Source organism: Rattus norvegicus, chromosome 9 (genome assembly GCF_036323735.1).
Source record: "Rattus norvegicus strain BN/NHsdMcwi chromosome 9, GRCr8, whole genome shotgun sequence".
Lineage (NCBI taxonomy): Eukaryota > Metazoa > Chordata > Mammalia > Rodentia > Muridae > Rattus > Rattus norvegicus.
This window is the reverse complement of record NC_086027.1, coordinates 120,538,887-120,548,873: the sequence shown is the minus strand read 5'-3', so window position 1 is coordinate 120,548,873 and position 9,987 is coordinate 120,538,887. Positions and strand designations below refer to the sequence as shown.

The 9,987-nt window shown below is 38.2% G+C and overlaps 1 pseudogene; it reads right to left on the bottom strand.

Moving 5' to 3' along the window:
- Positions 1 to 5,462: 5,462 nt before the first annotated feature.
- Positions 5,463 to 6,726, bottom strand: Hnrnpa1-ps6 (heterogeneous nuclear ribonucleoprotein A1, pseudogene 6; annotated as a pseudogene).
- Positions 6,727 to 9,987: the final 3,261 nt, after the last annotated feature.

Below are 9,987 nucleotides of genomic sequence, written 5' to 3'. Positions count from 1 at the left end.
GGTTAGGTATGCTTACAAAGTAACTATTTACATTTTTAAAAAGTACCTGTGTATTAACTAGGCCTTGACAAAATTTTGTATAAAATGACTTAAATAATCAGCTTGGGAATTGTAGAATGTGTTCAGAGATATACAAAGTTATCGATCACTAAAATGCTTTCAGTAGAAGGATCAACGACATGATTAATCAAAGAGTTAACAAGAGTTTTAAAATAAAATGTACTTTGAAGCCTAAGAGAAACACATAAGGTTATTTGTGGATAATATACATTATTAGTTTAAATTAGTAAAATTTAAAGAAAGCTTTTGTATGAAAACTCCATATATTTCCCAGTATACTTTTGTTATTCTTGTCTATTTCTAGGTTAAAAAATGCTTTGAGAATCACTAACAATCATAACCAGCCACATGGCAGAATGTAGATTAGTATAAATGGGTTGTTATTAGCTAGTCAGGCCTAAGTATTTGTAAATATATTTTGAGTCTGAGTCGTTACTCTAGGAGCTTGGGGCTGGGAGGAAAATAGCATGTTACAAGTGGGCTCAATTAATAAGTCAACAAATGTCACAATAGTATTTAAAGACTAGTAAAATTTCAAATTATTTGTAGAGCATAGCTAGCATTTTAGAATTATACATGAGGAGCCCAGATCTAGAAAGTAAATATATGTAGAAAATAAGAAAAGAATATATCAGATTTTATCAGGTAAGGAGATTTCTTTCCCCTTCATTGTAATTTTACTCCTGCTATGTCACAGTGCAGTGAATGAAAAAATGGAAAGAGAAAATTTATTTGGTCGAGGACTAATGCAATGACTTGTTAAAGAAATAAGGAAAAACCCTAGACTTGGCTGACATCAAGTGAAGTTCTGATATGTAATTTCACTTGGTGTATTTTTAAATATGGGATAGATTAAGTTACAGGCCTTGTTAGAAAGACTTGAGGTAGTTGAGTTTTCAAGGGTCTAAAATATCTGCATTATTGCTAATTGCTTACTGGGAACAGTGAGATTCAATAGAACACACATTAAACACCTGATATGGGCCAGCATGCTGGTCAAAGAGTTTGACTGACATCTGATTGTGCTTTTCTGTGACAATATCAGTTTGAGGTCTTGTTAGTGATGCAAATTCTAGCTTTACACCAGAAACAGTGAGTCTACATTTAAAAAATGTTACATTGATGTACACTAAATTTGAAACCACTTGCATTTAGAATTTGATGACAAAATAGATACATATATATATTAAAATTAGTTTCATATTAAACAAGCATCGGGTTATGCTCCTTGCAGCCAGTAATTATTAAAAATTCCCCTGCCCCAGAGTCGGCATTAGGTTCTTGGACAAGTATACTATTTCTTTTAAGTCATTACGACTACTAGTTAGCTTTATTACATGTGTATTCTGGTTGCCCTTACCCCCGATCCCCAGTTACAGGTAGTTCCAGAAGGAAAATGATTTTCTAAATAGAGTCCCAGAACATTCAATTACATGGTTAGAAGATCAGTGCTACACTAGAGAGCCTGGGTAACTAGCTGGCACTAATTATGGGGACCAAGAAGTCAAATTTCAATTGTGTTACATCTCAGTTTGGTTTTAAGGATTTTAATCTTCTGAACTATTCACAAAGTTACTTCACCTGAAAGCTTCACTATGGCATCAGTCCATTCTTCACAGCTCTACAGCATCAGAAACTAGGACCAAGCTAGCAGTCTTTTATTCTCATCCCCATGAAAGAAGCATATCCATTCCCCTTGCAGCTGCCCTTGCCCCTTTGATCAGTTTTAGCTTTTTTTGTATACTGTCCTTCTAATAAGCTGTTACCGAATGGCCACCACTGACACAGGATTCAAGGTTCTTTGAGTTACTTTTCTGTTACATTTTCCTTTGTCAGCTCCTTTCACATGAGACTTTTCTTTTTATAATAACATACAGGTATAAAAATAGTTATATACATCAAATACTTATCATAACAAATATTTTAGAACAATTCTTTGTTATATATATATTTCTTACTATTTATAATAGATGAAAGGAAAATTTGCATACTAATGAGCTGGGTGGGCTTATTTTTACATAAAGAATTGAATCTTGACTGAATATTTGATACTGCAGAGTATCTCTGACCTTTAACAGAGTTGACAATTTATAGTCATTAGTACTGAAATGTTGTTTGCATAAATACATATAAAATGTCTGAAGTATGTTTAGGATCATTTCAGCTATTTCTGGAAATTACTGAGCCAAAATTTATTTATTGATTTTTAAAAATAATTTATTTAATTTTATTTTATGTGTATTGGGGTGAAAATGTCAGATTCTCTGGAACTGGAGTTACAGACAATTGTAGCTGCTATGTGGGTGCTGGGAATTGAGCTTGAGTCCTCTGGAAGGGCAGCCAGTGCTCTTAACTACTGAGCCTTCTACTGAACACTTACTAGTTTTTAAAAAATAAAACTCAAGTCAACAACTTCACCAGTAAGTTTTAACATAAAACTCAATACAGTCTAAAGATTAATTTGGTACCTGTTGAGGCACAAGTAGGAAATAATAAAATTATTTGTTTCCACAATTAAACTATTATGCTCATAAAAAACAAAACCCCTTTTTATGTATAGTAATGACACTGAGTTCATAACATAAAATGGTCTTGAGTCTGAGATAAAGTCTTTCAGGTAGTATTTATTGGCATTGTATGGTCTGACAGTACATGTAGTACAAAGAATAAATGTGTGTTCAGATCAAAGGTTGCTGTGAAGTCATGTGAAATGCTTATGATTCATTATGCATATTGTGTATATGCATATGTTTGAATTACCATCTTTGCTTTTTTTAAAATTTTATTTTATGGAAACCTTTCACTGTTTCCAGATCTTTTCCTGACAACATTTAGTTACATGACCCAATCTTAGCAGGATAGTTTAACAGTCTTTGAAATGAGAATGTGTTGTTCTCCATCCCAGCAATCTCTCTTTTACTGGAATAATTCCTCTGTCTGTTCAATATCAATAATCTGTAAGGCCCAAGGACTCAAGTCCCCTCCCAGGCTGGTTTAAATATGCTTGGTCCAGGGAGTGGCACTCCTAGGAGGTGTGGCCTTGTTGAAGTAGGCATGGCCTTGTTGGAGGAAGTATGTCATTGTGGGAGTGGTCAAAGAGAGCTTCCTCCTAGCCTCCTGAGGTTAGCAGCCTTCTCTTAGAGGCCTTCAAATTAAGATAAGCAGATTAAACAGAATTATCAGCTCCTTCTCCAGCACCATGTCTGTCTGGATGCTGCCATGCTTCCTACCAGGTTGTTAATGGACTGAACCTCTGAACCTGTAAGTCAGCCCCAATTAAATGTTGTCCTTTGTAGGAGTTACCTTGGTCATAGTGCATCTTCACAGCAGTGGAAATCATAACAAAGACACCTTCCTTCCTCTGTTCATCCTTCATTTGCCTCTACCTCTCTTGTTGGCCTTAGACACAAAGTCCCCTGCCTACACATCCAAGTAAGCATGTGGCACCTCATCAGACCCCAAGTTCCTCTTTTCTAGAAAGTTCCACCAGCCTCCCAGAGTTATCTTCATCTGCACTTGAGACTGTTCACATCTGCACGATTTTCTTGTGCCTTTTCTTTTTAATTTGGCACTTCTGTTCATCAATGTACTCTGCCTGCCCCACTCTTTTAAAAAGTATTTTGTAAGTTGATGGCCTGTTCCTAGCTAGACAGTCTCTTGGAGTGTATATGGCTGACATGTTGTACTTTGCTGCCTTTTAAGAGGTCATCTGGTAAACTTCTGGGGACATACATAAGAAATATTTTTCTTGAAAGAATAAATTAACCAGAAAATTTGCAGAATTCTCCATGACTTTTTCTAATTCTAAAAGTCGAGCTGAAACATAGATTTAAGAAGTGAAATTAACTTATAAATTTATTTTCATTAGAATTCTGATTCAATCTACCTTTAGGAAAAGCTACATAGAGAAGACGACAAATCAATTAGGTATGTTTCTGCCATAGGATAAAATGATCTTTGTATTAACTTAGAGGCAAAAGGCTGAAGCACACAGGCTTTTATTTTATCATTCTGATAAAGAAAAAGATTGCATTTTCACACTGAAGCAGATTCATCCGATGTCACAAGATAGTAATACTTTCCTATGTAAAACTAAATAAAGGAAAAGAGATATATTGAGATGCAGACAGGAAAATGGACTATTCTCAAATTAATAGTTAGCATAATAGTTATCTATGACTGCCAGAGAAACTTCTCTGCCAACTGGAATGTAATTTAAAACGTGATTTGATAGACAGGAAGATGGAAATTATATTACATATTTTTCTACCAACAGTTTAGAATTCTAGCAGGTGACACCATCTAGTTTAAGTTATATCCTTGCTGAGTGTTTCAGAACTCTAACTCAGGGTTATTCCTTATGCATCATGATTCCTTTTTGCTTAAATACTCTGAATTTTGCTTGGTTAACAACACCTTCTTCATGCAGGGCAGGACATGGGTTTCTGGGATGATAATTGTATTCCCTACTAACAAGTCATACTTTCTTATTTAGGATAGTGGAATTAGAGAGGACTCCCCCCCCCAACCCCCAGTCATTGTTAGAGTGTTCAAATGCCTCATTAATGGCATTGGAAACTCCCTACGCAGTGTAGTCCTTAATGAAATCATTACTCACACATTTAGTCTTCCTCATGGATGTTGTCACTATTCCCTCCCATAGTATCCAGTCTATGCACTTCTGAGTTTCTTCATGTAGCAGGTCATTAGGTCTCAGGGATTTTTTTCATCTCTGTTCCTTCATAACCTCACACCCAGCATAATCATGTTGGCTCAACTCAGGTTTACTTTTCATAGATAAGACCTAAACTTGATTGTCCAATTGTTGTATAGCAAGCAAAGCCTTTGAAAGTTCTTCCAAACTCTTTTAGATCACCCTAAAGAAATCCTTCAGAGACTTGAGTTGGAAGCTTGATAAAATGAGCATTGGTCACCTGCATGTTCTAGAAAGTTCTATTACTGTGATTAGTGTAGGATCAATTTTTAACAAGATATTTCAGAAGACATTAGAGTAGAAAAACTTTGATAAGCATCATTTTCCAGATCCCTGGCTGTTCCCTGGGGACAATAATCTAGGCAGTGTAGCAATGCTAATATGCCTGCTCAGGGGTAAGTTCTTCAGGTAGAGACTAAGCCCAAAGGCATTCCAATTATTTTTAATTTCAATCTACAATGTCCTAAACACCTAATTACTTTGCATTATATAGGATTACAAAACCCATTTTTTAAAAAAGCAATCTACTTGTGTTTAACTTTCTGACATTTTACATTTTCTATTTTGGTCTATTGAACAGAGATTATCTAATAATAGTGCATACTGTTTTACAGCAGATTTCTAGAAACATTTTCTTTTTTCTTTTTCTTTTTCTTTTTTTAAAAAAGACATTTATTCAGCGTCATGATCAGACTTTTACATTTAGCAATCAATAGCATGGGTGAAAAAGGTCTACAGTAAAACCCTTCGTTGGAACGCTTTACACTCTCCACAGAACAGAAACTAAAATAACCTGTTATACAATTAGTCACAGATACAGTCCTGGAGTTTTTGCCCACACACATGAGTATTGTCTAAAACATGTCTTCTTTGTAGCAGCTAGGCCCTCACACCACTGTGCTTGGCTGAGTTCACAAATCTGTTGTAACCTGTAGCTTCCCTGTCACTTCTCTGGCTCTCCTCTCCTGCTAAGCTTTGTTTCCTGGCTGTAATTAGAACCTCCTGCCACTGCCATAGCTATACTGCTGCTGCTGGAACCTCCATAGCCACCTTGGTTTCGTGGTTTAGCAAAGTGCTGGCCTCTGCCACCATCAGGGCCAGAGCTCTTGCCTCCAAAGTTTTCTCCTTTCATCGGTCCAAATTTGAAGACTGGTTGTTGTAATTGCCGAAATCATTGTAGCTTCCACCACCTCCAAAATTGCTTCCATCACTGCCAAATCCATTATAGCCATCCCCACTGCCACCATATCAACCACCACCACGGCTGCCACCAAAGCCACCACAACCACTGAAGTTCCCTCCTCGACCAAAATTGTCATTGCCACCAAAACCACCTCCACAACCACCACCAAAGTTTCCGGAACCACTTAACCTCTCTGGCTGGACTAAGCAGTAGCCATCTCTTGTTTCGACAGAGCCTTTCTTACTTCACAGTTGTGGCCATTCACAGTATGGTATTTCTGAATAACAATCTTATCCACAGAGTCATGGTCATCAAAGGTGACAAAAGCAAATCCCCTCTTTTTTCCACTGCCTCTGTCAGTCATAATTTCAACCACTTCAATTTTCCCATACTGCTCAAAATAATCTCGTAGGTGATGGTCTTCAGTGTCTTCTTTAATATCACCAACAAAGATCTTCTTCACAGTTAAGTGGGCACCTGGTCTCTGAGAATCTTCTCTTGACACAGCTCTCTTAGATTCCACAACTCTTCCACCCACCTTGTGTGGTCTTGCATTCATGGCAGCATCCACTTCCTCCACAGTGGCATATAAGCTGCTGGATCTTTTGGTGTTTGGATCTCTCATTACCACACAGTCGGTGAGTGTTCCCCATTGCTCAAAATGGCTCCTCAGGGTCTCCTCGGTTGTTTCGGTTGTTTCGAAGTTCAGCCCTCCAATGAAGAGCTTCCGCAGCTGTTCCGGCTCCTTGGGGGACTCTGACTTAGACATGAAGGCAGGATGATGAGAGCCTTCAGCCATGCTTCCTCGGCGGCGTCAAAGAGCAGAAAGGCTAGAAACATTTTCATAACTAAAAGTTTATACCCCTTGAACATTTTCCTAGTAACCATCATTCTACATCTTGCTTTGGTGAGTCTGACTACTTTGGACACCTTATATAAATGAAATCATGTACTGTTTGTCCTTCTGCTGCTGCCTTCTTTCACTAAGCATAATGTTTACAAGGTTCATCCATATTGCAGCAAATAATGTCCTTTTAAAAAATGCTTATATATATATTGACCATTTTGTTGCTTTTGTTGTTGTTTTTGGAGTCAGGATTTTTCTGTGCTGGAATTACTCTGTAGACCAGACTGGCCTAGAACTCACAGAGACACACATGCTTCTGCTCTATCAAGCACTGGGATTAAAGGTGTATACCACCACCACCCAGCTGACTAAGTGTTTTTTAATTCATCCATTTCCTGACAGGTTTATCAATGAATGAGTGTGTCTGTGTCTTAGTTGATGTGGATGATGCTACAATGAGCATGTTTTAGTAACCAATAATAATAATAATAATAATAATAATAATAATACAACCTTTCAGAAATAGTATTCCCCTTGTCTAGACTTTATCATGGACAGAATTTCTCATGGAACTCTAAGGCTGAGCTGACACTGAGTTCTACTATGTTTTTGGATCTCAGGTATTCCTGTGAAGCCCTCATGGAGGATAGGGCAACAAGTTGTATTAGGTAGAGGGGATGCAAGAGTTCCCTGATATTGTTTTAAACCATTTAGGACTTTTTTAGGTTTAATCCTAAATGTAATGCCATGTACTTTCTCAGACTCCAGACCTTCTTTAACTACCTGCCTGGCCTTAAAGGAAAACCTCTCAGTCTTAAAAGAAAACAACTTGCACCCTGTTCTAAATCTCTTATCCCCATTCCACTACATATATTCTTCCATGAGCTTGCATCAGGGGTGTTCCTTCTAGGTCTCACTGAGTAACAAAGTAGATGCTAGACAGGAGAGCATGGTAATAATTTCTATGAGTTTCAAGGAAAATGGAAAGTAGCAAGCTTGGTCTTAGCTTTCCCAAGTTGGGTCCTCATTATAGTATCAGACTTTCATGTTGAAGAACACTGAGTGCTTCCCCAATGCAACACACACACTCTGCAGCTACCCTGATTAGCTGATTTAAGTTTGCTTTTCTGCTCTGCATCTGTTTTTGTGTTTCTGTCTTTATCTCTCTGTCTCTTTCTGTGTCTTTCTGTCTCTTTTTCCTCCTCTCTCTGTTTTTTCTCCCCGCTGCCACAGCCTTGGGTCTTATTGGGTCCTTCTCTCCCTTGTTCTGATAACTGGGGTCTCTGATTGTCTCCAAGTCTTTATGTGTCCAACATTGCACTTCAGTATATTTCCCCATTGCTTCTCAACAAGAAGTTAGCTTGACCAGAACAGCTGTCCGTTTGCATTCCCAACCATGAAAAGCTGGGTGCTGCTATCCTAATTAAGTTCTGCCTTGGCTCCCACCCCATGGTCAGTTTTCCACTAAGATCCAGGTATTTTTGGCTTTCATAGTTTGGGTGTTTTGCTTACTTAATGTATGAGCTGATGAATGAGGACAGTACTTTCCTTTATAAGAACAGACCCAGTATATATTGGATATTTTTATTTACATTTCAAATGTAAAAAACCCCTTTCCTGGTTTCCTGTCCATAAACTCCTTATCCCATCCCCCCCCTCGGTCTGCTTCTATAAGGGTGTTCCTGCACCCATCCACCCACCCCTTCCTGCCTCTCCGCCCTGACATTCCCCTACCCTGAGCCATCAAGCCTTGGCAGGACCAAGGGCTTCTCCTCTCATTGATGCCCAGCAAGGCCATCCTCTGCTACATATGCAGCTGGAGCCATGGCAGACCCAGTATATAAATTGCCTGGAAATGTCTTTTGCTTTTTGTTCCCATAGCTGCCTCATCAATGTGTAAATATATTGTTAATTCCTTGCTTCTTGTGTATGGGTTGATGTTTCTTTTGTTTTAAGCTTCTGTGACTCTCTAGTCATCTGTGATAATGAGAAGTGGCTGCTCTTACCATATTTTAAACTCATGAAGTCCCATGGATCTTTCTTCTGGCATGGTATTGTTCAGAGAAGGTCAGGATAGGGTTATGTGAGTAGTTAACATAAACCACCAGAGACATACTAGGCAGGATGCACTTGTTGGATGTCAGTTATATAGTGCTGTTATCTACTAGTGATATTTCGGTATGACCATGGCCATGGCTTTTATTGTGTGATCTTCTTCCAGGAGCTAGGAAACCAGTGTTTTATTTTTCTGCTCCTCAGGGTATTGCATGCAAGGTGTGGTCTTGGTCTTCATATCTTCAGGTGAATGTAGTAAAACTAGAAAGGAACCACCGATGAGCAGTGGAATTGATGAAAATCACAGAAACAAAAGCTTTTGTCTATGTCAAAAAATCTTGGGATGCTTTAGTGAGAGAAAACTTGAAGAGGGTTTTACTTGGCTTTGAAATATTAAATAATTATTTAAGTGGTGCAGATGATCCCTTTTTGAACATCCCTGTGAAAGCTAAACGAAAAAAAATCAAATTAAGCACAAAAGGACACTTAAAAAAAGAAGAAGCACTTTATTGGGTATAGGAATGAACATCTTTGGGGAAATGAAGAGTCTCCTTTTCATTATGTGTGGATAAACTTCATGACTCAATGGGGAGGGGTAGCTGTGGTATGGGCTTGCTCAGAGGCTAGGTACATCCTCAGTGCCTTTTCCAGAACTTTGTTATGTAGTCTATATCTTCCCTTATTCACAGAAGGATGTAAGCTATACATTCTCGTCACAGTGGTTCTTGGGCCTAGGACTAAGATATTGTCCTTGTTAATTTTGTGTCAACTTGATACAAGATAGAATCAAAAGGGAAGGGAAACCTCAACTTAGAAAATGCCTGCAGGCAAGTTTGTGGGGACATTTTCCTGATTGAACTGATGGAGAACAGCTTAGCCCGGTATGGACTGTGCCATCCCTGGATAGGTGGTCCCATTTCTATAAGAAAATGGAGTGAGCCTGCTGTGAGTCTGCCCTGACTCCCTTCATGATGGATTGCAAGAATAAGCCTAAGTAAGACTTTTCTTCCACAGTTGCTTTTGGATTAGAAAACAAACCAGGACAGATATCTTCCTTACCTATGTCGATATTTCTCCATTATTTTCTCCTTATTTGTCCCATGTTTTAGGATATTCCAGCTCCCTCGG